The sequence below is a fragment of the Chrysoperla carnea genome, chromosome 1, assembly GCF_905475395.1.
Source record: "Chrysoperla carnea chromosome 1, inChrCarn1.1, whole genome shotgun sequence".
NCBI lineage: Eukaryota > Metazoa > Arthropoda > Insecta > Neuroptera > Chrysopidae > Chrysoperla > Chrysoperla carnea.
Genome location: NC_058337.1, coordinates 47,539,665 through 47,564,203, shown reverse-complemented (window position 1 = coordinate 47,564,203; position 24,539 = coordinate 47,539,665). Strand labels below are relative to the sequence as shown.

The 24,539-nt window shown below is 29.6% G+C and overlaps 1 protein-coding gene across 2 annotated transcripts in view; it reads right to left on the bottom strand.

Annotated features, from left to right (window-relative positions):
- LOC123301498 (inactive hydroxysteroid dehydrogenase-like protein 1) overlaps nt 1–21,480 on the bottom strand; it is a 30,092-nt gene extending 8,612 nt beyond the window's left edge. The window contains exon 1 of one of the 2 annotated variants that reach the window (XM_044884272.1): nt 21,362–21,480. The gene's annotated coding sequence lies outside the window, so the exon portion shown is untranslated. Of the gene's footprint in view, nt 1–13,401; nt 13,644–21,361 lie in introns of those variants that run through there. The other variant, XM_044884264.1, reaches the window with a different exon arrangement.
- Between the last annotated feature and the right edge of the window lie 3,059 nt (nt 21,481–24,539).

Sequence of the window (24,539 nt, the reverse complement as noted above, 5' to 3'; positions counted from 1 at the left end):
TATCTTCTTTCATTAAAAAAAAAATTTTTCATGTTATAGAGGTTTGATATTTAGTTACGTGTCTCCTTATTGTTCCCCTAAAAACCTTCCCAATAATAACAGTGATTTTCTTTTTTTATTATCTGATTTTCTTTATTTATTATTATTTATCGACCAGAACTCAAAGTGCGATTTGTATTGTTTTTTTTTGCGATATTGGATTACAGCACATTTTAAAGAATGATATATTATACCATGTATATATGAAATATACATAGTATTATAAGTTTAGTCCCAAGTTTGTAACGCCTAAAAATATTGATGCTACAAAAAAAAATTGGTATAGGTGTTCATAAAATCACCTAATTAATCCATTTCCGGTTGTCCGTCCGGCCGTCCGTCCGTAAATGAGCATCATAGGTCAATTGGGACTTGGGCCCGTAGGACCCATCTTGTAAACCGTTAGAGATAGAACAAAAGTTTAAATGTAAAAAATGTTCCTTATCAAAAATTAAACAACTTTAGTTTGAAACATTTTTTCGTAAACATCACTGTTTACCCGTGAGGGCGACAATTAGGGCGGAAATTTTATAATATGTACTATACTTGATTATCAGTTATGTATGTGTCACATGTTGGTATATGTAATGTGATAAAGAAATCAACACTGACTATACATGGTATTTCAACAATTAACTCAGTCAATTGTTTGTTTTCACTTGTTTTTATTTAATAACAAGCGAAAACAAACAATTGACTAAGTTAATTGTTGAAATGCCATGTATAGAAAGTATTGATTACTCTGTCACATTTCACATACATATATAACTGATATTCTCATCAAATACATACCATACGATTTGGGCATAATTTGCGCTCTCACGGGTAAACGGTGATGTTTGCGAAAAAATATTTCAAACAAAAGTTGTTTATTTTTTTATAAGGAAAAGTTTTTACATTTAAACTTTATTCTGTCTCTAACGGTTTATAAGATGGGTCCTACGGACCCAAGACCCAATCGACCTATGTTGCTCATTTACGAACTCGACCTCACTTTTTACGTCCTAAGCACGATATAAAAATTTCAGCTTTTTATCTTTTTTCGTTTTTGAGTTATCGTGATGACAAACGGACACACAACCGGAAATGGACTAATTAGGTGATTTTATGAACACCTATACCAAAATTTTGTTCATAGCATCAATATTTTTAAGCGTTACAAACTTGGGACTAAACTTAGTATACATTGGTATATTTCATATACATGGTATAAAAACATATCTCAAAGGAGAAAAATTTGTCGCGTTTAGAATTTTTGTAAATGAATGTGGAAATTATAGTTTTGTCTAATGGAATAATTTCTACAGTCAAAACTGTTTTGCTTTTATCATAAAGAAAAAAGAATGAGCTTAAGAATTTTTTCATCATACTTCATTGATAAACTCCATGTAATTACAGCCTGTACATCCCATTGGAATGCACATTTGATTCTGTGTTAAGAATTTAAACCATGCTACAATAGATTTAATTTTTCTACTTTATGATGAATAATCTTTTAAAGCCTGCAATACTGAGTAGCCATGGGTATTGTATATATGTAATTTATTTCAAACTTGTTTTTATACCATGCATATATGTAATATGCAAGGTATACTAAGTTTAGTCCCAAGTTTATACCGCTTAAAAATATTGATGCTAAGCAAAAAGTTTTGGTATAAGTGTTCATAAATATCACCTAATTAGTCCAATTCCGGTTGTCTGTCTGTCGTCTGTCGTCTGCCTGTCCGTCTGTCATCACGATTATTCAAAAATGAAAAGAGATATCAAGCTGAAATATTTATAGCGTACTGAGGGCGTAAAAAGTGAGGTCAAGTTCGTAAATGAGCACCATAGGTCAATTGGGTCTTAGGTCCGTAGGACCCATCTTGTGAACCGTTAGAGATAGAACAAAGGTTTAAATGTAAAAAATATTCCTTATAAAAAAATAACCAATTTTGGTTTGAAACAGTTTTTCGTTAATATCACTGTTTACCCGTGAGGGCGCAAATTAAACGTAAATTGTATAGTATGTAATTATGGGAATATCAGTTATGTATGTGTGACATGTATGTATTATAAATACCTATGCATGGTATTTCAACAATTAACTCAGTCAATTGTTTATTTTCAGTTGTTTTAAAATGTAATATCAATACTTGCAATGGGTTACATAAAAATATTGTTGCATTACTTGACCTACATTAACAATAAATAAATAGAAATCTTTTTTCAGAAAAAGTCACTACAATATAATTGACTAAACTATTAACAAGTACCTGGTACTTTATAAGTCTAAAATTTATGTGAGGGTAGTATTTAGGTAGAACAACAACTTTGATTAAAATTTGCTTTATTATAACCATGTATATATGAAATATATCATAGTATGCTAAATTTAGCCCCAAGTTTGTAACGCTTAAAAATAGTGATGCTACGAAAAGAAATTTTGATATAGGTTTTCATAGAATCACCTAATTAGTCCATTTCCGGTTGCCTGTCCGTCTGTCTGTCCGTAAGCACGATAACTCAAAAACGAAAAGAGATATCAAGCTGTAATTTTTATAGCGTGCTTAATACGTAAAAAGTGAGGTCGAGTTCGTAAATAAGCAACAAAGGTCAGTTGGGTCTTGGATGCGTAGGACGGTAGGACCCATCATGTAAACCGTTAGAGATAGAAAATAAGTTCCTTATAAAAAAATAAACAACTTTTGTTTGAAACATTTTTTTGTAAACATTACTGTTTACTCACGAAGGTGCTAATTATGTCAGTTATGTATGTGTGGCTATTTAAGAGTGGAAATCTTTCTTTACTTGCGTGACGCCAAAAAACAAACGATTGCGTCATCAACACTGTCTATACATAGTATTTCAACAATTAACATCAAGTTTGTTTTCACTTGTTTTTATAATAATATGAAGATAATCAACTCTCCGACACTGTCAGCTGTTCCCTGGCATTCATAATAGCGACGTGACCATGGTACGACACTTTCCAAATTTCTAACTGCGGACTCGCTGCTTTGTTGCTAAGCGGAAAAAATATATAAAGTTTTGAATAACGCTTTATTCACTTTATTTTGCATCGGTCAGCTTTGCGGCTGACATTTATTCAGAATGTTAAAAGTAACGATAAAAACAATTTGCCAATACATCAGCCAGCAATCCGGGGAACAATGCCCCAGAAAAATTTTTATTCAAGCCTAGGGTGGATCAAACTATTTTTTTTATAAATAAAGTGGCTATTTTTTTCAGAATGTTAAAAGTAATGTTAAAGCAAGTTTGCCAAAACATCAGCCAGAAATCAAGCTTTAAGCCACCCCCCAGTGGAAGGGAAGTAAGACAATACACAAGCTTGCTTTTTTCCTTGGAAATAATGTATAATTTTTAACTATATGTACTTTTGAACCGATGTGTATACATACAATATAAAGTGTGCGATGAGTTTATAATTTTGTTAAAATAGTTATTTCTTTCCAACTACAAAACGGCAACTATAGCCGTTTCTGTTCAACAATAAAATGTTTTAACATTGAATTATTTTAATCATATCTCAACAATGAAACGGTCAATTTTGGTTCTTCTTTTTTAAACTTAGAACAAACATATAAGCGTTCCATTAGTTTTCTGAAAATATCTGACAAGTAGTTTTCCATCTCTCCTATGTTCTTCGTGTTAACTATCCGAACTTTAATTGTGTTTACCTCGAGTCAATCGACTTCGCATTTTTATAGTAATTGTATTATAATATCCTTAATAAGTTTAAAAAAAATTATTTATTTAAAATATTTCAATATTATAAATTTATTGCACGCAAATTAAATTTATTCAATAAACCATTCAGGCATAAATTTAAAGTTAAACAATTATATTTAAAAAAAAAAAATGTGAAATGACAATGAGGATGTTGGCTAAATTTTCTTTATCACTTCGGATGAAAAATTCCCACTTCACGAATAGAAAAGTAAAATTGATTTTTGGAAATTTTTACAAATACGCAAAATATGTAACTTTTAAACTCCTAATTAAACAAAAAGGAAAATATCGACGAGTGACGTTATTGCACGGTATCGCCAAAGAGATATACCTACTTTGTTTTTCAAAAAAGAGACAGAATGTTTATAATTTCTTCAGTTTTTTCATCAATTTTAATTTTACTTTCAAATTTTGGAATGGTATCAAGTCTACTTTTACAATTTTATGCGTAATGAGACAAATTCGACATCAGGAAACTACCCTGTTGGACGCGCAAATACGCTCAATTTTGGACCGAGTTATACTTTTTATCTAGTTCAAAATTAATATATTCCCAAATTTCGTTAAAAACGACAATTTTTCGTTTTTTTGGGGGGGGAGGGGCAAATATTCAATTTAGCCTAAACTTACAAGAAGTTTGAATTTGCAAACAAACAAATACATACCACTTTTTCCAAAACTTTTAACTTGATTACGTTAGTTTTGAATAATCATGAATGAATTACAAGACCAAAAAAAAAATTCCGTAAAAGTTATCAAAAGGCACAAGGGCATTAATAGCTTGTAACCGGCTGGTAAGTATTACGCGTCTCCCAATTAACATAGACATATTTACCGTATATACATTGTCAAAGAAGTAATCACAAATAACAATTACTGGATAGAAAAAAAATCGACCAGTTTGAGACTATTTCCAGCGTTAGAAAACTAATCCTCCTATGAGGAAGCAGCAATGATAGATATCAAAATCGAATGATGATGCGCGAATTTGGAAGGAAATCAAGCCAACAAATTAGAATCAAAATTACAGGTTATGAGTTTGTGAAAGTTTGGTAAATGGTAACACAGTATATCCCAAATCTGCGAGAGAAAAGGGTGCGTGTACTAGTCCAAATCCTTATACTTTAATGTAACCATAACGTGTAAATTTTTTTTTTAATTTCAACACTTTTAAATCAAGTTTGTTATCATACTTCTTTATTGAACATAAAAACCAAATAATTAACTTTTTTTTTTAAATTTTATTTTGACGCCTGTAAGCATTATTAGATGCTAAATCTTAATTTTTTTATTCAACTAAGTATTGAAAAACTATGATCTCATGCCTAGTTAGACAACTGATAGTGCAGTACCTACCGGCTATTCCCTATTCTATACATCAAAAAATCATACAAAACACAATTAAATAAGTATTATGTTATACCGCTATCTATATTAAACCTAACAAAAATAAAAAAGTAACTTTCCATTTTTATAAAATAAGCAGGGCCGGATTAACAAGTAGGCAGAATAGGCAGTTGCCTGGGGCCCCCGATTTTAGGGGGCCCCCAAAAAATGAAAAAGCCTTCTAAAATTTTCTTACAAACATAAAATTCTAGAGAGTGAAAGGAAATATAATCAGAACTGAAAATAAATTTTACTCAAATAAATAAAACTCAATTGGCCGCATTCAAAAGGCGACGACCGACGAACTAGACAAAGTTCCTAAAAAGGACATTTCCGACTACTTTGACACAACTTATAGTCATTTGTATAAGATTCTAATGGAAGATCAATTAGCCGATTTATTTCCTAACACAGAAATAGCTCTTCGGATTTTTTTAACATTAATGATCACAAATTGTTCTGCCGAACGATCCTTCTCGCAATTAAAAAAAAAATCGAAGCTGCTGAAAGAGCTACAACGCGACAAGAGCGATTCGAGATATTAGGTATACTTTGCATTGAGTCAGATTAAGTTTGTATTTTTTAATCGAAAAAAGAAGGGAACGGACGTGAAAAAAGGGCCCCCAAGTTGATGGTTGCCTAGGGCCCCGTTGAGGATTAATCCGGCCCTGAAAATAAGTGTTGTCAAGTAATTGCATAATAATTTACTTTTCAGGTCAAACAAAATATGTACAATGTACCTATAAAAAAATAAGAATAATAATATGTTTATTTTAATCGAAAGTATTTATGAACTGCATTCAATACTTAACTTCTTTGTAGTAAAGGACGTATTGCATGTGATTCCAAAATTTTGTATCTAGGACTGTTTTAGTATCTAGTTGCAGCAACAGCTTCACTTTGTATATTGGGATGTCGTAACGCAATTTGGTGCGGGTATGTATGGAACCCTACCTAATATTTTATTAAAGATGTTTTGCCACGATCGGGACTTCTGTAGGAGCCCTGTATGTTCTTGGCTTAGCTTTTTCATGCTTTTGAAAAGAAAGATATATATAAAAATAGCCAAAATAAGTGAAAACAAATAATTGACTGAGTTAATTGTTGAAATACCATGTATAGACAGAGTTGATTACTCTGTCACATTACACATACATACATGTCACACACGTATAACTGATATCCCCATATAATACTACAATTTGCGCATAATATGCGCTCTCACGGGTAAAGAGTGATGTTTACGAAAAAATGTTTCAAACAAAAGTTGTTTATTTTTTTTATAAGGAACATTTTTTATATTTAAATTTTTGTTCTATCTCTAACGGTTTACAAGATCAAGATCCAATTGACTCATGTTGCTCATTTACAAACTCGACCTCAATTTTTTACGTCCTTAGCACGCTATAAAAATTTCAGCTTGATCTCTTTTTTTTTTTTTGAGTTATCGTGATGCCAGACAGACATACGACAGACGACAGACAGATATACAAACGGAAATGGACTAATTAGGTGATTTTATGAACACCCATATCAAAATTTTGTTCATTGCATCAATATTTTTAAGCGTTACAAACTTGGGACTACACTTCGTATACCTTGGCATATTTCATATACATGGTATAAAAATGACAATACCTAACGAGAAATTTTATTAATTATACATTAAGTTTTGATACATACACAATGGGAACAATTTTTATAAAAAGATTAACTTCTGCACCACTCAATATTTAAAATAGATATACGCAGTTGAAAAATTATAAATTTTCTTTGTTGATTGAAAACTAGTTTGTAAGAAAATTCCATGAGGTAGTTATTGCAAATTTTTATTGTACTGGGTATAACTCTGGATCTAATTATTACATTCTCATATTATAGCAAAAAAATTACTAAACTCCGATCCATTATGCTTTAACTGTCACACGTATATTTTAACCTCCAAAGCTTTTAGTCGACTGTAAATGGAGCAAGCCGTAGGTAGGGTCTGGTTCCACCCTTGAGGTGAGGTAGGATTCAATATATACTCACATTAAATTTCGTTGCGACACCCCAATATAGAAATTGAAGCTGTTGCTGCAACTAGATATTCAAACAGTCTTAGATACCAAATTTTGGGATTACAATATCTTATAAATAAAGAAAGTAAGGCATCCTTGTTTAACTATTCTGTGAAGTGCCATAAAGCTCTTTTTCAGTCATTTAATAATCGATTATATTTTAGCGATTGTCATGAACGGTGACTTTTTGATTTGAATTGATAGAAAGTTGTCGGTATCGAATAATTCTAGATCAATTGTTAAAAGCAATTTCACATTTTTGTTAACATAACAAAATAAAAAATAAATATACGTATGGACAAAACTCAATGAAGACAAATTAATTCAATTTAATTAATATTAGCTAATATATTTTAATTTCGAAATTTTATAAATTATGCAATCTTAATATATATATTTTTTTAAATTCTTATTTTATAATATCCATTTAATGTGTAAAAATTATAAATTAAATTATAAAATTATATTAAATTATTATTTTTATATATTTATACCTGTACATAAATTGTCGAAGAAATTGTAAGTGCAAAATAAATTGTAAGTAAATCAAATTATCGACTATTTTATTATCTAAAAGGTATAAAATTGATTGGCTTATGAAAAGAGTTGAGTTTGCTTGCTTGAATTAATTGGCCGAGTTTATGACTGGATAATGAACTGGTCTGATGGATTGGTCAGAATTTGATTCTACCTATAGGAAAAATTCTATAAAATACATTTATAGTTTCAAGTTTATATTAGTTGTAAAAATTTAATAATTGGATTAGATTTCAGCTTCGTTACCTCGATTCATTCTGCACCAAGTGTATCTTAAAAGAATTAGCTAAAAAAATGGAAACCGTTGTAAACAAGCGTTGAGTTTGTGAACATTCGCTCCCACAACATTTATCATCAAGTTGAACGAGCAACCGACGACCAGCACCAAGTAACTGCCGTAGACATAGCAAGACAATGTAAACATATGTAGATACTAGAAACCCTCATTTCTCAAAGCATTTTCAAGATTTTATCTTCCTCGGATACTGCAGTGTACAATGTAGTTATGTTCACAAAATCTGCATCGATGTTTAACGATGTTTAACGATGCATCGATAACAAAACGTCGAGGCATTCAATGCAATCAAAATCAAAATAATTCTGCCACAAACTTAAATTAGTATGTAATATTATATATACACGGTATAAGCCATGAAATATATACGAAAGGTCAGAACCCTAGATAAATAAATAATTAATAATTATCTTTCTTCATTAAGAAACAATTTAAAAATTGTATTGAATACGACACAAAAAAAAAAGGAAAATACGAATCCAATGTATTAGATAATTAGATATAGAGGAAAGTCAAGGTCTCCAGTCTCCAATCTCCAGATGTATTGGATATAAAAAATAATACATAGACGGACCTTGAAAAATTTAAAAGGAAAACCAAAGTTTAATGAATAATTTAACGCCATTATTTTTCATTTATTAATTTTGTAAAAAACAAGTTTTTACTTTAAATAATTATGTTCACTATTTTCCATTACAATTTATTCAGTCTGGAAGTTACTAACAAAATTTTAGTATCCTTCGAGTCGCTTATACCCTTCACATTTTAGCGAATTGTCGAAAGAAATGGAGCTATTACTTTTGTACCGATGATGGAATTTTGAAAACAATTTTTGAAATGCTCATCGATCCTACCTATTACATGTCAAAAATGACCATATAGTGTGTTGATTTCAAAAGTATCTGCACACCCTTAATAACTCTTGACCAAATGTGATTGTTGTTTTGAGTGAAAACACGTCGATTTAGATATTGAGGGGGAAGTTCAACAATGGCATATAGAAAATTTTAGGTTCCATCCTTTCGCCTCTAGCCACCCAACTTTGCAATTTCAAATGGCACCCCCTACCTTGTTACACCTCATATAAAAGAGCATAAAATTCTCAATTCAACCATGATCAAAAAAAAAGAACTCGATCGATTTGTTCTTAAGATAGACTGTCCAGACGATGGAAGTTATCCACCCTTATAATGTCTGTACTCTCTCTAGGGGTCGCAATTTAAGTCCGATTTGAATAAAATTGGATATCAGGAAGAGTTTTGGTATTTGAAAGATCAAGTTCCTTAATAAGAAAAATCGACATATAAACAAGGGGTGGGGGTGGGCAAAGTACAAAATTTTGAATTTTTCAAAATAAAAAGATAACGCAGAATTTATTTTTATTTGAAAGGTATTATAACTGGAGTATATTAGATCGGATCTTTTTAACGCGTTGGGCGTGCACGATACACGCAATTCAATTCTTAATTCTAAGAATTTAATTGTATGTTGTATGTTTAAATGGTCCGGTACGATCATTAATATCCATACCTTTAAATTAATACAAATCAATAAGGGTATACACGATTCGAGCGAATTCAAAATTCGATTAGTAGTTGCTGGTCTAATTGTTAGGTACGAATGAAAATATATAATGTTCTATAAATGCATTTCATTATCTCTACTAACCGGGTTTGTCAACTAAGCGGACAATTCATATGAGGAAAGGAGATAGTACAACTAATCTTCAGTTGAAAATAGTGCGTAATAATTAGTCACTATTATACCGAAACATGGGCTTGTTTAATCTCTTCTTACTACAGGGAACTTCATAGCCCCAACCCAATCATCCTAAAGAGAATTCTCAAAAAGAGAATGCTTAAAATTCCTGAGTAATTAAATAATTATTGACACAATAAGTAATATTTGTAATGGTACTTAAGTCTTCTCAAATTTTTTTCATAACACATTACCATAGGCGTATTATTCAATCAATTTATAATTGAAGGTCTTTTGAATTTTTATATATTATTTTTTAAATAATGTTTCTTTGAAAAATTAAAATTAAGGCGTATTCATTTAATGATACAAGAAACAGTACTGTGTCGAGTAGAGATAGATATTGAATTACGAGTGGTAAACGGAAAACTTTATTCATAAGAGTTGATCATATTTTTAATACAGACCGGAAAACTTTTCAACTTTTAACATTTGGTTTTCATTACCTCGGTTTGGTATTTTTTGTACTATTATCAGTGTCGTAGCTCGCCTTGGAGGGGCCCCGTATCAAAATTATTTGGGGGGCCCAAATGAAGGGTGAAGATTTCTCACAAAAGAAACAAAATTGCTTGCATTAAATTAAAATAAATATTTATTGATTGATTATAAGTTATCACTTCCTCCTAGAAATTGACCTAGCCAAACAATTCAAATTAAATATACACTTTTCTTGCCTTTTGTAAATTGATTTATTGAAACATGAATAGCTGAAGACGATTTCAGTTTTTCTATGCTTACGTAATTAATTAATGGCCCTTTAAGTGACATTGTGGATAACATTTACTAATTTTTGCTTGCATATGTAAGGGGCCTTTGTAGCTCGGGGGCCCCGTATTATTGATACGGCTGATACGGCGGTAACTACGCCCCTGACTATTATCATCCAAGAAACAAACTTAACTTTAATCTCTGTTTTTTGCTCATAGTTTATATTCTTGGTGACAATAACTATATCGAACTATATCGACACTCATGTGGATTTTTTCATTAGAGCAATATTTATACCTCAAAATTTTAAATCTTCCATGAAATTTCTCTAAAAGATTCAGAATTTATTTACAGAAATTTGAACTAGATACAGTAGGTAAAGTCTTGATAATCGGAAATGTCTAGTAATCGAAACAATTTTCGTCCACTCGATCGTTCCACACCGCTCTAACAATCATTCAAAAATCTTTACAGATAGAAAAGTGAAGTTGGTTTTTGAAAATCTTTAGAAGTATGCAAAATATGAACGTTTAAATAGAAATTACATAAAAACTCAGTTTTGTTGCTCTTTGAATGCCTACAACTTCTTGATTTTTTAATCATTATTTTAATCAATTTTTATATCATAATTTTATTTTAACTTTCAAATGTTTTTTATGATGTCTACCATTACATTTTTATTGGTAATGTGGCTATTTCGATATCAGTTAAGTACTTTATGGTAATCAAAATTATCAAAAATGATAAGATTATCCCTGGTGGAAAAAATAATGGAAGAAAGAATAAGAAATTCTGAAAAAGTCTTAGTAACTTTGAATTTCTCAACGTTTTCGGACTAGTCTAATTCAGAGTTCTTAATACTTTTTTAAAGTTTCTAAGACTTTTTCAGAGTTTCCTAAGACTTATTAAAACTTATTCTTTTTTCAAATATTTTTTCCACCAGGGATGTTATCCAATTATGAAATTATATAGGAAGTAAAGTGATATATACAAAAATCAAAATCAAAATATTTTATGCAATTACACCAACTATAATAGGCTACAATTATTTTAATTATAAAACTAGTTTTGTGCGTATAATTATTTATTAATAATAAAGCTTCGCTTCGCTGAGTAATTTCAACTTTAAAAACAAAGGCATTCTTCTTTCGTGTTTGCAGTTTCATGGTTTTTAATTTTTTTTAATGCTAATGACGGTAGTCTAAAGTATTCCTTCTTATCCCTGTAGGCAAATTTTTTATACCTAGGTTTTACCTTGGGTTTGATTATTAGATATATATAGATAGCTGAAACTACAAAAAAAAACACTCACATAACTAGAAATTTAATAATTAAAAAACAGAATTTCAATTATTTGAGTGTACTGGGCAACAAACGCCTACTCTTGAAAAAATGTACAAACGGTCATTTTTTCCAGCTTAAGCTGTAGTCACTATGAAGCAAATATCGAGGGAGAATGACCGTGTTTTTTCGTTATCGGGAAACATTCCCACTAAAATAACCGAAACATTCCCACTAAGCCGCCGGTCAGATAATGCTCTTAATGCTCTTGTATTTCTAAAAGCCTATTTTATAAAGAAAAAATGTGAAATTAAATTTGATTATTTTACGGGTAACTGGTAGAATTTTGGTTGGCATACTATGCTCAAATGAAAAAAATTGTACTGAAAGTTAATTATGATTTGTTTAATCGAAAGATTGTGATGTTATTAACATAATAGTTTATATAAATATAAAAGAAAAGCCATTTTTAGTTTCAGTTGGTTGCAAAAAGTTTGTTTTGTAAACCAAGTTTTTATGGTCATCTACTAGTTATTTTGTTGGTTTAATTTTACTAATTATTTTCTATTTAATTAAAAACTGTTGTACATTTGGAAACTGGCAGAGACCCAATAATTATAAGAAACTTAAGTACTATTCTACTCATATTTTTTGTTTCCACTAGCCGAGTGTAGTTTGTTTAATTTATTGTTTATTGCGGATTTGAAATTAAAAAGGGCAATTTATGGTAATTAAAAATTTAGCATTCGTAATAAAGTACAAATTTGAAAATAACATGTGTTTTATTATAAATTTCAAAATTTCTCGAAATACTCGAAAAACTACAGAAATTCTGGTCGAAAACACACGTGCCTAAAAGAGTCGAATAATCAGAAACCCTACTCTTCTCTTAAATCGTAAAAAATAAAGAAAGTCAGAACAAATAGTATGCTTGTTTGTCTTCGAAAAAGAAACAACTTTTGTTTGAAACATTTATTCATAAGCTCTTTTATTTACCGCGATTTCAACTCAAAGTGGATAAATAAATACATGTAATAGTACGCAAAGAGTATAGGGTAGAGAAGAAGCAGGAATATAATTTTAAGTGACATCTGGAGTCTGTGGCGATCAACTATTAAGTTTGTAGGCCTTTGCGGGTATGACTTTTAGTTTGACTACTTTGCGGGGGCGACTACTATCTATTAAGTTTAAAAGCCTTACTCGGTAGAGGCGCTGAAACTCGTATACTACGATTTTATATTAGCTCATATGGGCTGCTTCTCCTCTACCCTATACTCTTTGATAGTACGTACGTATCTATATCTTATCATATATTATTATCTGTATGATCATATTTTGTTTAGCGATCTTGCTAATAATTTAAATCGTTCCAACATTGAAGCATATGCAATGTATTATTACTATTGTAGATGTTATTTTCACTTATTATTAAAGAAAAAATCAAAAACTCACATACTAAAACATAATTTTTCAATATCGAAAACAAAAATTTATATTACACAGACTGTAAAAATTATAATGTTCAAATTAATACATTGAATTTATAAATTATGGAAGTAACAAGTTTTATACATATTACAAATTTTATAAAAAAAATTAACTTACAAAAAAATATGGCAATAGTTGAGCAAAACCAAAAACTATACACAAAATTCAAAAATTTGCCATCAATAATATTGTTGCGGTGGGCACGTAATAAATTATGATCACTACCACAACTGAAGATGTTAATATAAAACCGATTGAGGAAGATATCGGTATAAAATTAAAAAACAATTAAAATACATTCACTTAGCCAACACCGTATGTTAGGTACAACAATGTAGTTAACTTGAAGACAAAGAAGTATAAGTCACTTTAAAAAAAGAAATGAAATTGATCATATGAAATGTTGGTCTCAATGGATAGTGATCGCAATATTAAATAATATAATAATAAATTCAGTTTTGTTGTAATAAATAAGGACAGATATATACAACATTCTTGTTGATAGTTATTCTCTCATTTACAATTTAAATGAATTAAAAAAAGAAAAAAAGTAACATCACTTTCACTTATACTAATACTATATTGGGTATGATATAATAGTATTAATAATAAGTTTATTGGGTCAAAGTACTTGTTATTGAATCTTGACAAAATTACAACGCAAACTTTAGTGACCGATTCGCAGTTAGTACTTAGGCCATTAGATAAAATTAAAATAAATAATTTAAAAAGCTATTGGTTAATCTGTATATTCAAAGCGAAAGATCTAGATCTGTTACGCTAACGTCGCCAATCAAAGTCAGAAATTAGGTGCTCTGTAACTTACACCGCAACTCAATACTCACAAGTTACGTTGCTAGCATTATGTGATGCTAGCACCACAATGAAAATGATAATGAAATAATGAATGCTAAGATAACATCAATAAGTTCTTATGACGTGCTGAACGATCAGGATCGTGAAATTGCCTAGTTAATACCGAAAGCCACGAATTTCGCAAAACAATGGATCTAAAAATCTGGTCTCTCTAAAACTAGGACGAATGCTTAGTCAGTTATAAACAAAGCGTGATAATTAAATGCTAATTAGTTGCTTTCAAAAAATTAAGATTAAATCGATAATCAATAGGACCTAATTAGCACTTAATTACCACGCTTTGTTTATAAGTATTCGTCCTAGTTTTAAGGAGATCTGATTTTCAGATCCGTTGTTTTGTGAAATTCGAAGCTTTCGTTATTAATTAGGCAATTTTACGATTCTGACTGTTTAGCACTTCATAAGCACTCAATTATGTTATCTTAACATTAATTCTTATTTTAATTACGTTGCTTTCATCATATAATGCTAGCAACGCAACTTTGAATATTGAGTTGCGGTGTAAGTTACAGAACACCTAATTTCTGATTTTGGTATCTAACTAGCACCTAAAAAGTGCCTAATTTTGGAATTTTTTAAAAGCGATTTCCGTACTTTGTGTCGTTGGTGTAACAGAGCTGAAAGATTGGTGTAACAGAGCTGAAGAATAAACTGGCGGATTGAATAGGCCATAAAAAATTAATTGTCACTCAATCGGAGGATCGTTCTACGGAACACTAATGGTAGGTCCACACGATACCAACTTCACACAGACTTCTATAGAATTTTGTCTGCGCAATAAATCAGTGCAAACAAAAGTCGGTATGATGATAAAGTCTTTCATGAACATTTTTACTCAGACTTTCAGTCTTTACAAAGAAGTCAGTATCATGTGGACCCACCATAAGAGGTGCCCCGACTGCAATGACAATTTTTTTTACCAGTACAGTCGACGAGTAAATGAGTGATCTTTCGCTTAATACATGTTATAGAAAAAGTCGATTGTAAGTTAGAGTTGACTCTTCCTAGATACAGTTAACTCTTACTAAGAACATCAGTAACAGTTGATTGAAAATATTAAATGAGCAAACAATTTTCCTAGCAAGAGTTAACTATGCCTGCTGTGGTTTAGTAAAAGTGTGGGTCAAAAGCTTCGTGATGTTGCATGTTAAAAAAATGGAAGAAGTATAGTTGCCGAGAAATTAAATTGTTTATGCAAATAGGCGTTATACAAAGCACCTTCTCTTGTCGAAGAGCAAAACAATGAAATTTAATTGAAATCAGAATGAAAAATAATTAATTTGTTTAAAAACCGAATCGAAAATAACAAAGTTTATAGCGTAGAATTGGGATAACTTAGTCAATTGTAGCTCTACCGACAAGAAAGTGGTAATTGTTGGCCAAGACACAAGTGTACTTGTTATGTTTACGTAGTTGGCACCAAACAAGGAAAAATATATTTTTGTAAACCTACGAAAGGAGATGACTGCGATTATTATATCGCAGTCATTTAAAAAAGAGAAACTGAATGCGTTTATTGTATTTTTTTACATTTTTTCGGGATGTAAAACCAAGTGGTTTTTTTTTTAGATTTGCGCTAAAAGTAATTAACGGACTTTGATGCAAATAATGCCATTTTGTAGGTTCTTACAAAATCAAAAACTTTTGCATTTAACTATTTACGATATAAACGATAGATCAGCCGCGGGATTAGAAAAGCCGATTTTCTCATAGTTTTCGATCGAAAGATGATCCGCCATTTTGTTTCTGCAACTTTTATTTGGATGCACTACTACGAATATCAATATTTAACCTATACTCGACTTTATAAAAGTACTTTCAATCTACTAGGATTTACTTTGCTTACTCAATATCTGTTTTACTTGATTGGCCTAGCAAAAAAGTATACAATTCTATAATATATGATCTCGCTAATACCTCGATCAAATTACAATGTTATTATGTTTATATTTCATCTCGCATTTGAGTTGCTATATTAATAGGTATATTTACCAACAAAACCCGATTCAAAGAGGTAGAGTTGTTATAATAGTTTTGAATCTCGCGAATAGGAAAGCAGCACCGTAGACAAATCTCGCTCATTTAAAAAAATTAACTTGAAAATTCATCCATCGTTTAACATATCCAAAAATTGTTTATCATTAAATATTGAAAAAAATTATTTGACATATCGATTCGCTATTTTAATAAAAAGTTTACTTTTTTGATTCGCAGTTATTTGAAATTTCTTTAGCTACCTTAGGGTATGTTGCTTTAAATAATTTAAATTTTAATTTCATAATCAACCCGATGCAAGTGTTGATATATTTTTGTAATAGTAAATTTTATATATTGAAATATGTGTATTGTCGGCTTGAACTCTATAATGAACTTCATAAATTATTCAGATAAACTAGTAAATATTTTTGTACGCATTAAGCTTTTAAAAAAACTTATAATACATTTTTACTGTTGTTAGTTAATTAGTTTGATTATTAAAAATTTTCTTTTCAATTATAAATTAGTTTATAAAGCCCCTATTGTGTATTATTTTTTTTCATGCGCTTTTATTACAAAATTTTCATGTTGATTCGTTATATACCATCAGTATAAATAAGTAGGTATAAATAATTTCACATAATTAGTTACAAGTGTTTGACGAACAACATGCCGAATTCCTAAAATATTTTTGTCGAAAATGATTCTTTTCTGGTAAAAAAATTGTGTTACAATTTTCTGGAACGGCTAAGAACCGTTTTCTTAATACCAAAATATTAGCCTTAAATTACCTAAAGTATCAATAAATTATGATATAATAAATTAATCATGTATAATTATAATAAATGTGTCACTTTTAGACAACTGGTATATCTACTAACGCAAAATTCCAACTTTGGTAGCAATTATTTCTTTCTTTTGTAAGCGGACAATCTTTTATAAAAATGGCTTCTAAAAGTTCTACAAGTTGGACTTCTTGCATCAATACATAAGTAGAGCAGCCACTACACACTTTACTCGTATATGGAAACTACGATGGGTATCATTAGCTTATTTGAAATCTTGTACTTTTTAGTTTTTAAAAAACTCAAACATTGTTACAACCCATTACTGAAAATTAATACAACCCATTACAGAAAATTTGATGTAATTAGTCTATTGATTCTTGAGATATTGAAATTAAATTGAATTTCTCGAATTCAAATAAGAATCATATTCTACCTATAGCTAGGTTAGGTTAGGTTAGAGTGGCTGTCCTGGGGTGGGACACACTTAGACCATAGGGTCCGTTTACCTATAGCTACGTAATATATATTTTATGTTTTAGTTAAGGCCTTTAAATCGTTAAAAAAATGTAATAAAACTTACATATTTTTATTAAGGAGGGTGACTCGCCAGTAATAGAAAAAAATAAATTAGTAGATGAATTTTTAGTATGTTATAGTTAACGAAATGTATTATTGTATAAAACAAAAATTTGGGTATCTTATCGATCAATTAAGAGAGGAATTAATTAATTAAAAATACACTAAATAACATAACCTGTTATGAGGATGGTTATGTTATTTAGTGTATTTTTAATTAAGAATTACTCTCTTAATTGATCGACAAGGTACCCAAATTTTTGTTTCATATAATAATATATTTCGTGAACTATAACATACTAAAAATTCGGATCCTTATCTACTAATTTATTTTTTCTATTATTGCCGAGGTAACTTCCTTAATAATATAATTTCAGCTTGATATTCGTACGATAAATATTTTTAATTAATTTTATGACAGTAATTTTTTAAATGTTGATTTTTTTTGACAGTCTGACAATTTAAAAACTTTTCGTACGAATATCAAGCTGAAATTACTTATTATGAATAAAATTCACGCAATAGATATAGACATTTTTGTGTTTGACATATCAACTAGAATAGTTTCTCTATTCGTTATACTGAATAAACTAGATTAAACTTCTTACTTCTGTGTACATTGAAACGACTTTTTTATTCTAAACTCTCTAGCTAGACTGTAAAGCAAATTTACCTGAAGAGTTCTACTAGACTAGAGTTATTATAGCTAAATCCAATCTCGATCTAATAAGATCTAGCTACAGTGTATTTTTGCTTTTACAATTAATTATTTCGGAGAAATTAAGGAGCAATAATTCCTCGCTTTATGTAATTTGTTTTTAGCTATATGATTGAATATATTAATACACATGAATATTCATCATCTTTGGAATTGACATATGTATATGGTAAAAAAATTAATGATTAAATCAACTCGATTTGGTTATACAAATAAAATCTATGTCATAATCATATGAAGATTAAATATTTGGAAAATCGATCAGTTTTTCATAACTTTATACAGATTAAGGTTAGGTAATGGAAACCTCATTTTCTTATACATATTTTTGTATGAAATATCAGCGATATTTAAAGGTACATAAGTGTATCGTTCATCTCATCATTTCAATTTCATTAAGGTTTTCATTTCACAATTTTTAATCAGAATGACTTAAAAAAATCTGAATCATTGCCTACGTAGAAAATAACATACTGCATATTATTCACGAATACATTCATCCATAACCTCCAATATCGACAAATACTTTTTTATCAAAAGGATCAACAAAGTTAATTTATTTTAAGTTACGCCCGCTTCGTGATTATTCATATAAATTGCATATGTGATGAATATCTTTAGCACCGTCTGGATAGTGTATTTCTTTCTTTAAATTTCTCCATTTCGAAATGATGGTTTTATGGATCTAGAAAATTTTTTAAAATATTTTTATTCCGTTATTTTTCTTTAATATTTTTATCTACTTTCTTTGCATTTATCAATCTACGTTGATTATATTAGAAAAGTTTTCTTGTTTATTGAATCATAACCTAAAAGATTAGCATACACATTTTTATGGTAGAATATTTTTTGATAAAATTTTCGAATGGATTCCTGTTAATAATCTGTGTATGCATGATTTTTATTTAATTAACACTTTTTTAAAATAAACTGTAAAGCAATTAATATTTCAAGACACATTATTTATTTGACAATTTGACATATTAGTTATTTTTGTTTATACTTTATACCAGGGTTGCCAGCAAGTTTTTATTCAAGTCGCTCCATCTATGATTCAAAGTTGCAAAATATTCTGAACAGTTGAACAGACAACAGAAAGTCGCCCAAGAAAATCTTGAATTTGAAAAGACACTTATAGTACTTACATAACAGACTGAAGAACTAAAAGAAATTTTTGTATACTCTTTTATAATATAATAAAATCAGAGTCAATGCGATACTCAAGGATATAAATTTGATATAAATGTTCATTTTAATAATTGAAATTTAAATTAATCTTATCGTTATTTATATTTGCAGTATAAAAAATTATTTTTAAATAAGTAGAGAACGTTTAAGTTCATTTTGACACTAAAAAAAATAATAGGTACCTTTTGTAACAGTTTTATACTGTTAAATGGTGGTCTGTACTGAAAAATGAAAAACGCCTAATTTGTGACTTGTCGCCCAAACTTTAAAAAGGAGCGTATCCATGAAAAAAATCGCACAATTTTCGATAAATCACCCCATCTGACAATCCTGCGGAACTTTTTATTTTTCATCTCCGCACCATTGCGGTGAAAGGAGTTTGTATCGTAAAAGTAAATCAGACTTTTAAAAGATTTTAAAAAGGTGAAAATGCTAAAGTGACCCGAAATTTAATATCTTTTTATTAATAAACTCCTTTATGCACCTCTCCCTCCCTTTCTGGAGTTTAAAATACTCTCAAAATGAAATAGACCATTTTTTTGCAAGCAAAGACATTTAATGACGTATAAGTGGGTTTTTGAGGTGGCTATGACCTCGAATTTTCTGTCAAAATGTTTATTTTGTAACCCCTCTCCCTCTTTTAGCCCCTCTAAATAAATAATAGCATTTTTTTGAAAATTGAACCGAAATGTGAATTTTAAACTCAGCCAGCTACAAACGGAAAAAGGGGGCCAATTCTTATTATTTTGTCTAGCGTCAGAGATGGTTAGAGATATCGAAAAAAATTATTGGAAAGAGTTGCTTAGAAAATTTTTTTATATACTCATATATTGATTTTCATGACAAAAGTCGCATTTTTAATTTTTCATTATTTTGGTGCACACTGAATTATTACAAGTTCACTGAAAATTTGAATACAAAACACTATAAAATTGTCAATTTGTCCAGTTTTTACATTCCATAGCACACTAGTTATACAATTAAAAAATAAACTTTTATAACAAGCTATGGAAGTAAAAATTCGACAAATTGATAATTTTAATAGTGTTATACATTCCAGGGTCGTAATGAGGGGACATAGCCCCGGTGGCAAATCTTTATAGGTTGCGCCTTATATATATCGAGATTGGCTCTAACGATTTCGATGAAAATTCATATACTGATAGTATTTACCATAAGAGTAAAGGCAATAAGATTGAAAAAAAAACGAATTTAATAACTTTATGACGTCTTCAGAATCCAAAAAATTTAATTTTACTCTGTCACATCCAAATTTTATCCAATTATAATAAACCAAGTATGTAATCTTACTAAATTTGGGTCATTATTTTCAAAATTAACCTAGCTCTAAAAGGTTTCAAGAATGTGAAGTCCTGGTCAAGGAATTAAGCACATAAGTGATAGCTAGCGAAAACTGACATAGCAGCTGAAAAGAATGACCCAAAATTAGTAGGTTTCAAAAAAATTCCAATTAAATCGGATCAAATTTGCCTGTGTTAGCAAAAAAAATCTATAGTTTTGTTGGTTTTATAAACTCTTCTAATTTATAAAAAAAAAAAAAAAAAAAATGATGCAAGAATTGATATTCAACACATTCTATATGTATTTCAACAATTAACTCAGTCAATTGCTTGTCACTTGTTTTAAAATCAATTTCATATATCTTTTTATTGAGAGGATTTGGGGCTTAGTTGAGTTTGGTCTATTTTTTAGACTTCAAACTTCTTAAAAGATGAATCCCATGCGTAGCTTGAATATTCATTGCTGTTTTTCAAAATATACGAAAAAAAATTTACAAATCCCATTTTTTTTAAATTTATTTTTATTAAGATAGAAAAATCTGTTTTTACAAGAATTAATTTATGGTATTTTACGACTAAAGATGAATAATAAAATTTTCTAATGCACGGCTGAAAATGGATAAAGCAAAATGTTTCTAAATGTAAAAACTTACCCAAATTTAATATGGCGCTTCTAATAAGTTATTTTTGAATTAAACTTAAAATTTTAACATTCACTAAGTTTTTGAATGCACTCGTAAGATGCAAATACTCCAAAACCGATGTAAATTAATCAAAGTATTTTTTAGCTTGCTTGCATAAAAAGCTACCTACTAAAAAAATTCAAAACGCTTATCATTTAATTCTTTATAGCTGGAGAAATTACGTAGGAGATATTTTGAGAAATACACATTTATAATACATATTTATAAAAAAATGTTGATTATAGTTTATTTAATAAAAATTTATGCTTACATCTTCTTTTAGGTTAATAAATATATGGCAAAAAAAAGGTCTTCATTTGCATGTAAAGAGAGTTTAATGAAGTTTGGACAACTTTTCTTCTTCTGCACAAAAGGCAAAAACCTGCCTTTTTGTTATTTATAATTAATTCTTAAAACAGTGCATGTTTGGGATTGTAAAAGGTAAAGTTATATCGAAATTTTTAATATCAATTTTGTATAATAAAGAATTATGAACCATTTTGGCCACCATATATAGTCAATCGAGATTGGTTGTGACTATTCAAATCGAGCTATAGAGGTTTGAAAATAGGTTTGTAGGTTGGGTTATTATGTATTTTGCGTGGTTTTGTAAAAATGTTAAGTTAATGTTAAGTTAAGGAAGTTCAGCCTTTTATACAAAAAAAATTTAAATGAAGTTATAGTAATCAAAATATATATGTGAATTGATTTCAGATTAAGAAAGTGTCTTTTGGTTGTCTCAATTAATTCTCAAGTCCCCTTCTCACCCTTTTATGTACCTAGATATTTGATGTTTTCAAAAACATTAAAAGACAAAAATCCCTTTCTAAAAAAAAGTATCTTATAATGAGATATATACCTTCAGGGTGGACTCTAATACAACAACTTACCAGATATAGTACAGCTCTAAATAAGTCGATTTGGCTAAACTTGCCTTTGCACCAAATTGTGTCGTTTTGGAGCTAGACAGTCCTAGATTTTAAGGTTCTAATAAAACAAAGATGTAACAAAACAAAGGTTCTAACAATGTCAAAATATCCAATTTTAGCAAAATAGCATTTTTCAAAATTTCAACTTTAGGACCACCTAGCTACCAAACGAAGCACTTGGTAACTAAGGCAAGTTTAGTTAAATCGACTTATTTTTAGTTGTATTATATTTGGTAGACCGTTGTACACCCCTTTTAGAAGAGAGAGCACCCTATATAATGAGTAGGAATATGGAGCTCTGCTGCTTCTGAGTTTATTAATTTCATGGAGCTCTGCTGATTTTGAGTTTACTAATGCATAAAAAAAGTGTACTAGGCGCTGCTTTTAGTACAGTAAAAGATGTTAAAAAAAATCGGCTAATAAAGGAAAATGAAAGAAACCGTTCGCATTTGGGTAAAACCTCATGGAATATGTTTCTTAGGTTAAAATATCATCAGTAACGCATGAGTTGGTGGCGCAAATATTTCTCTTTAATGTTAATAAACATTAAATTTGTAATTCAATGAAACTATCAATGTTAAAGTTCATTTAAAAATTAGTATTTAGGCAACTTGCATGACGTAGATGTTAAGTGTTTGTCAAATAACCGAAAACTATTATACAAGTATAACGTATACGTATAATTCAACGTGTTTATTTCTTAATTTTGTAAGCCAACTTTAACATTAATCGTTTCATTGAATTAACAATTTATTGTTTATTAACAAATAAAAAACATTTGCGCCACTTACTAATGCGTTATTAATGATATCTGACACCCAAAAAACACATTCCATGAGGTTTTAGCAAAATGCGAGAGAATTTTTTCATTTTCCTTTATTTTTAACATCTTTAACAGTACTATTTCTGTATCAGATAATATTGAAATGCCTACTTTGCTTTTTCCTTACAATTATTAATGCTAAACAAATTATTTTTGTATTATATTTTTTATCTATAATAATTTGATAAGAGCCATTAAAATTTAAAGTCATAAAAATAATAAAAATAAAATTTGAAAAAATGTGGTCGATACATAGACGCATGTGATTAAGGGAATCGTTACCAAGACCCCTCGAGTCCAGATTTTTACTACCTCTGAAACCCCAGCATGTGAACCCAGTACGAAAATTTTTTGATGCTACTTGCTGTTTTGGTATCTCGGATAGTTTACGAATACGGATATCACTATGTCAGTATCGATGTGAACACCTATAATGTATCGGAGGGAACGCCATACTTAAACTGTATTGAGGTAATAGTAACATTAGCAATAGTTATGGGCGTCAGGCCCATGCTGAGCTGGCTATACCCAAAATACTTCCGGTGGATAGCCCAATTCATTACTGTATCTATCTCTGTACCATAGCAGCATTGTAGTAAACGCCATGCATTTCTTACCGTGTACGAAACACTCAAAAGTACAAAATTTTCAGCATAACTATCGAGGTCGCAAAAGCAATGCGTATTATTTTTGATGTGGATTTTGGGCAGATGCCCAAGCAGACACTTATGTTGGGCTCTTTGCCAAGCCATTTAACCAAGCTTTAAATGTGGATGAAGCCTGTAGAGTAGCTATAGCTTTTTTGGGCCGCTTTAATCACATCATGTTTACTATTCTTCTATAACTTGTGCTTAGAGAATTCGAATTCGGCTCTTTTTCCTGATCCCGCAATTTTTTAATTATCTGCAAGTCTTACACACATTTCCAGCATGAATGTACTTGTCGATAGATTTGGCTTTTCTTTCACAGACTCAGAGCTAACATTACTCTTTTACAGTTTTACATTCAAAGCATGTAAAACTCACTGTCCTCCCAACTATTTTTTATGATATTAAAATTTTTTTTTAGATATATTGAAGAAAAAGTAGAAAGAAATGTTTATACAATAAAATTCTAAAAAAATATTTTGAAATTAATTTTCATTTTCGAGATATTAATTTTGACGTAAATTGGTCAAAATTGGGACGTTGGCATAATTATTTCCTATTTTAAACGGTCAAAATTTCTGAAACTTGGGGAATTAATAGTAAGCATTATTAAATTCTTAAATTTAATTTTTCGTTAAATTATGTCGAAAAAAATTTAACCATAGCTTTAGCATAGGAACTGCAAATACCATGCTGGAAATATCTTAGATAATACCTGGAAATACTGAAGCGATCTTTGATGCAATTTA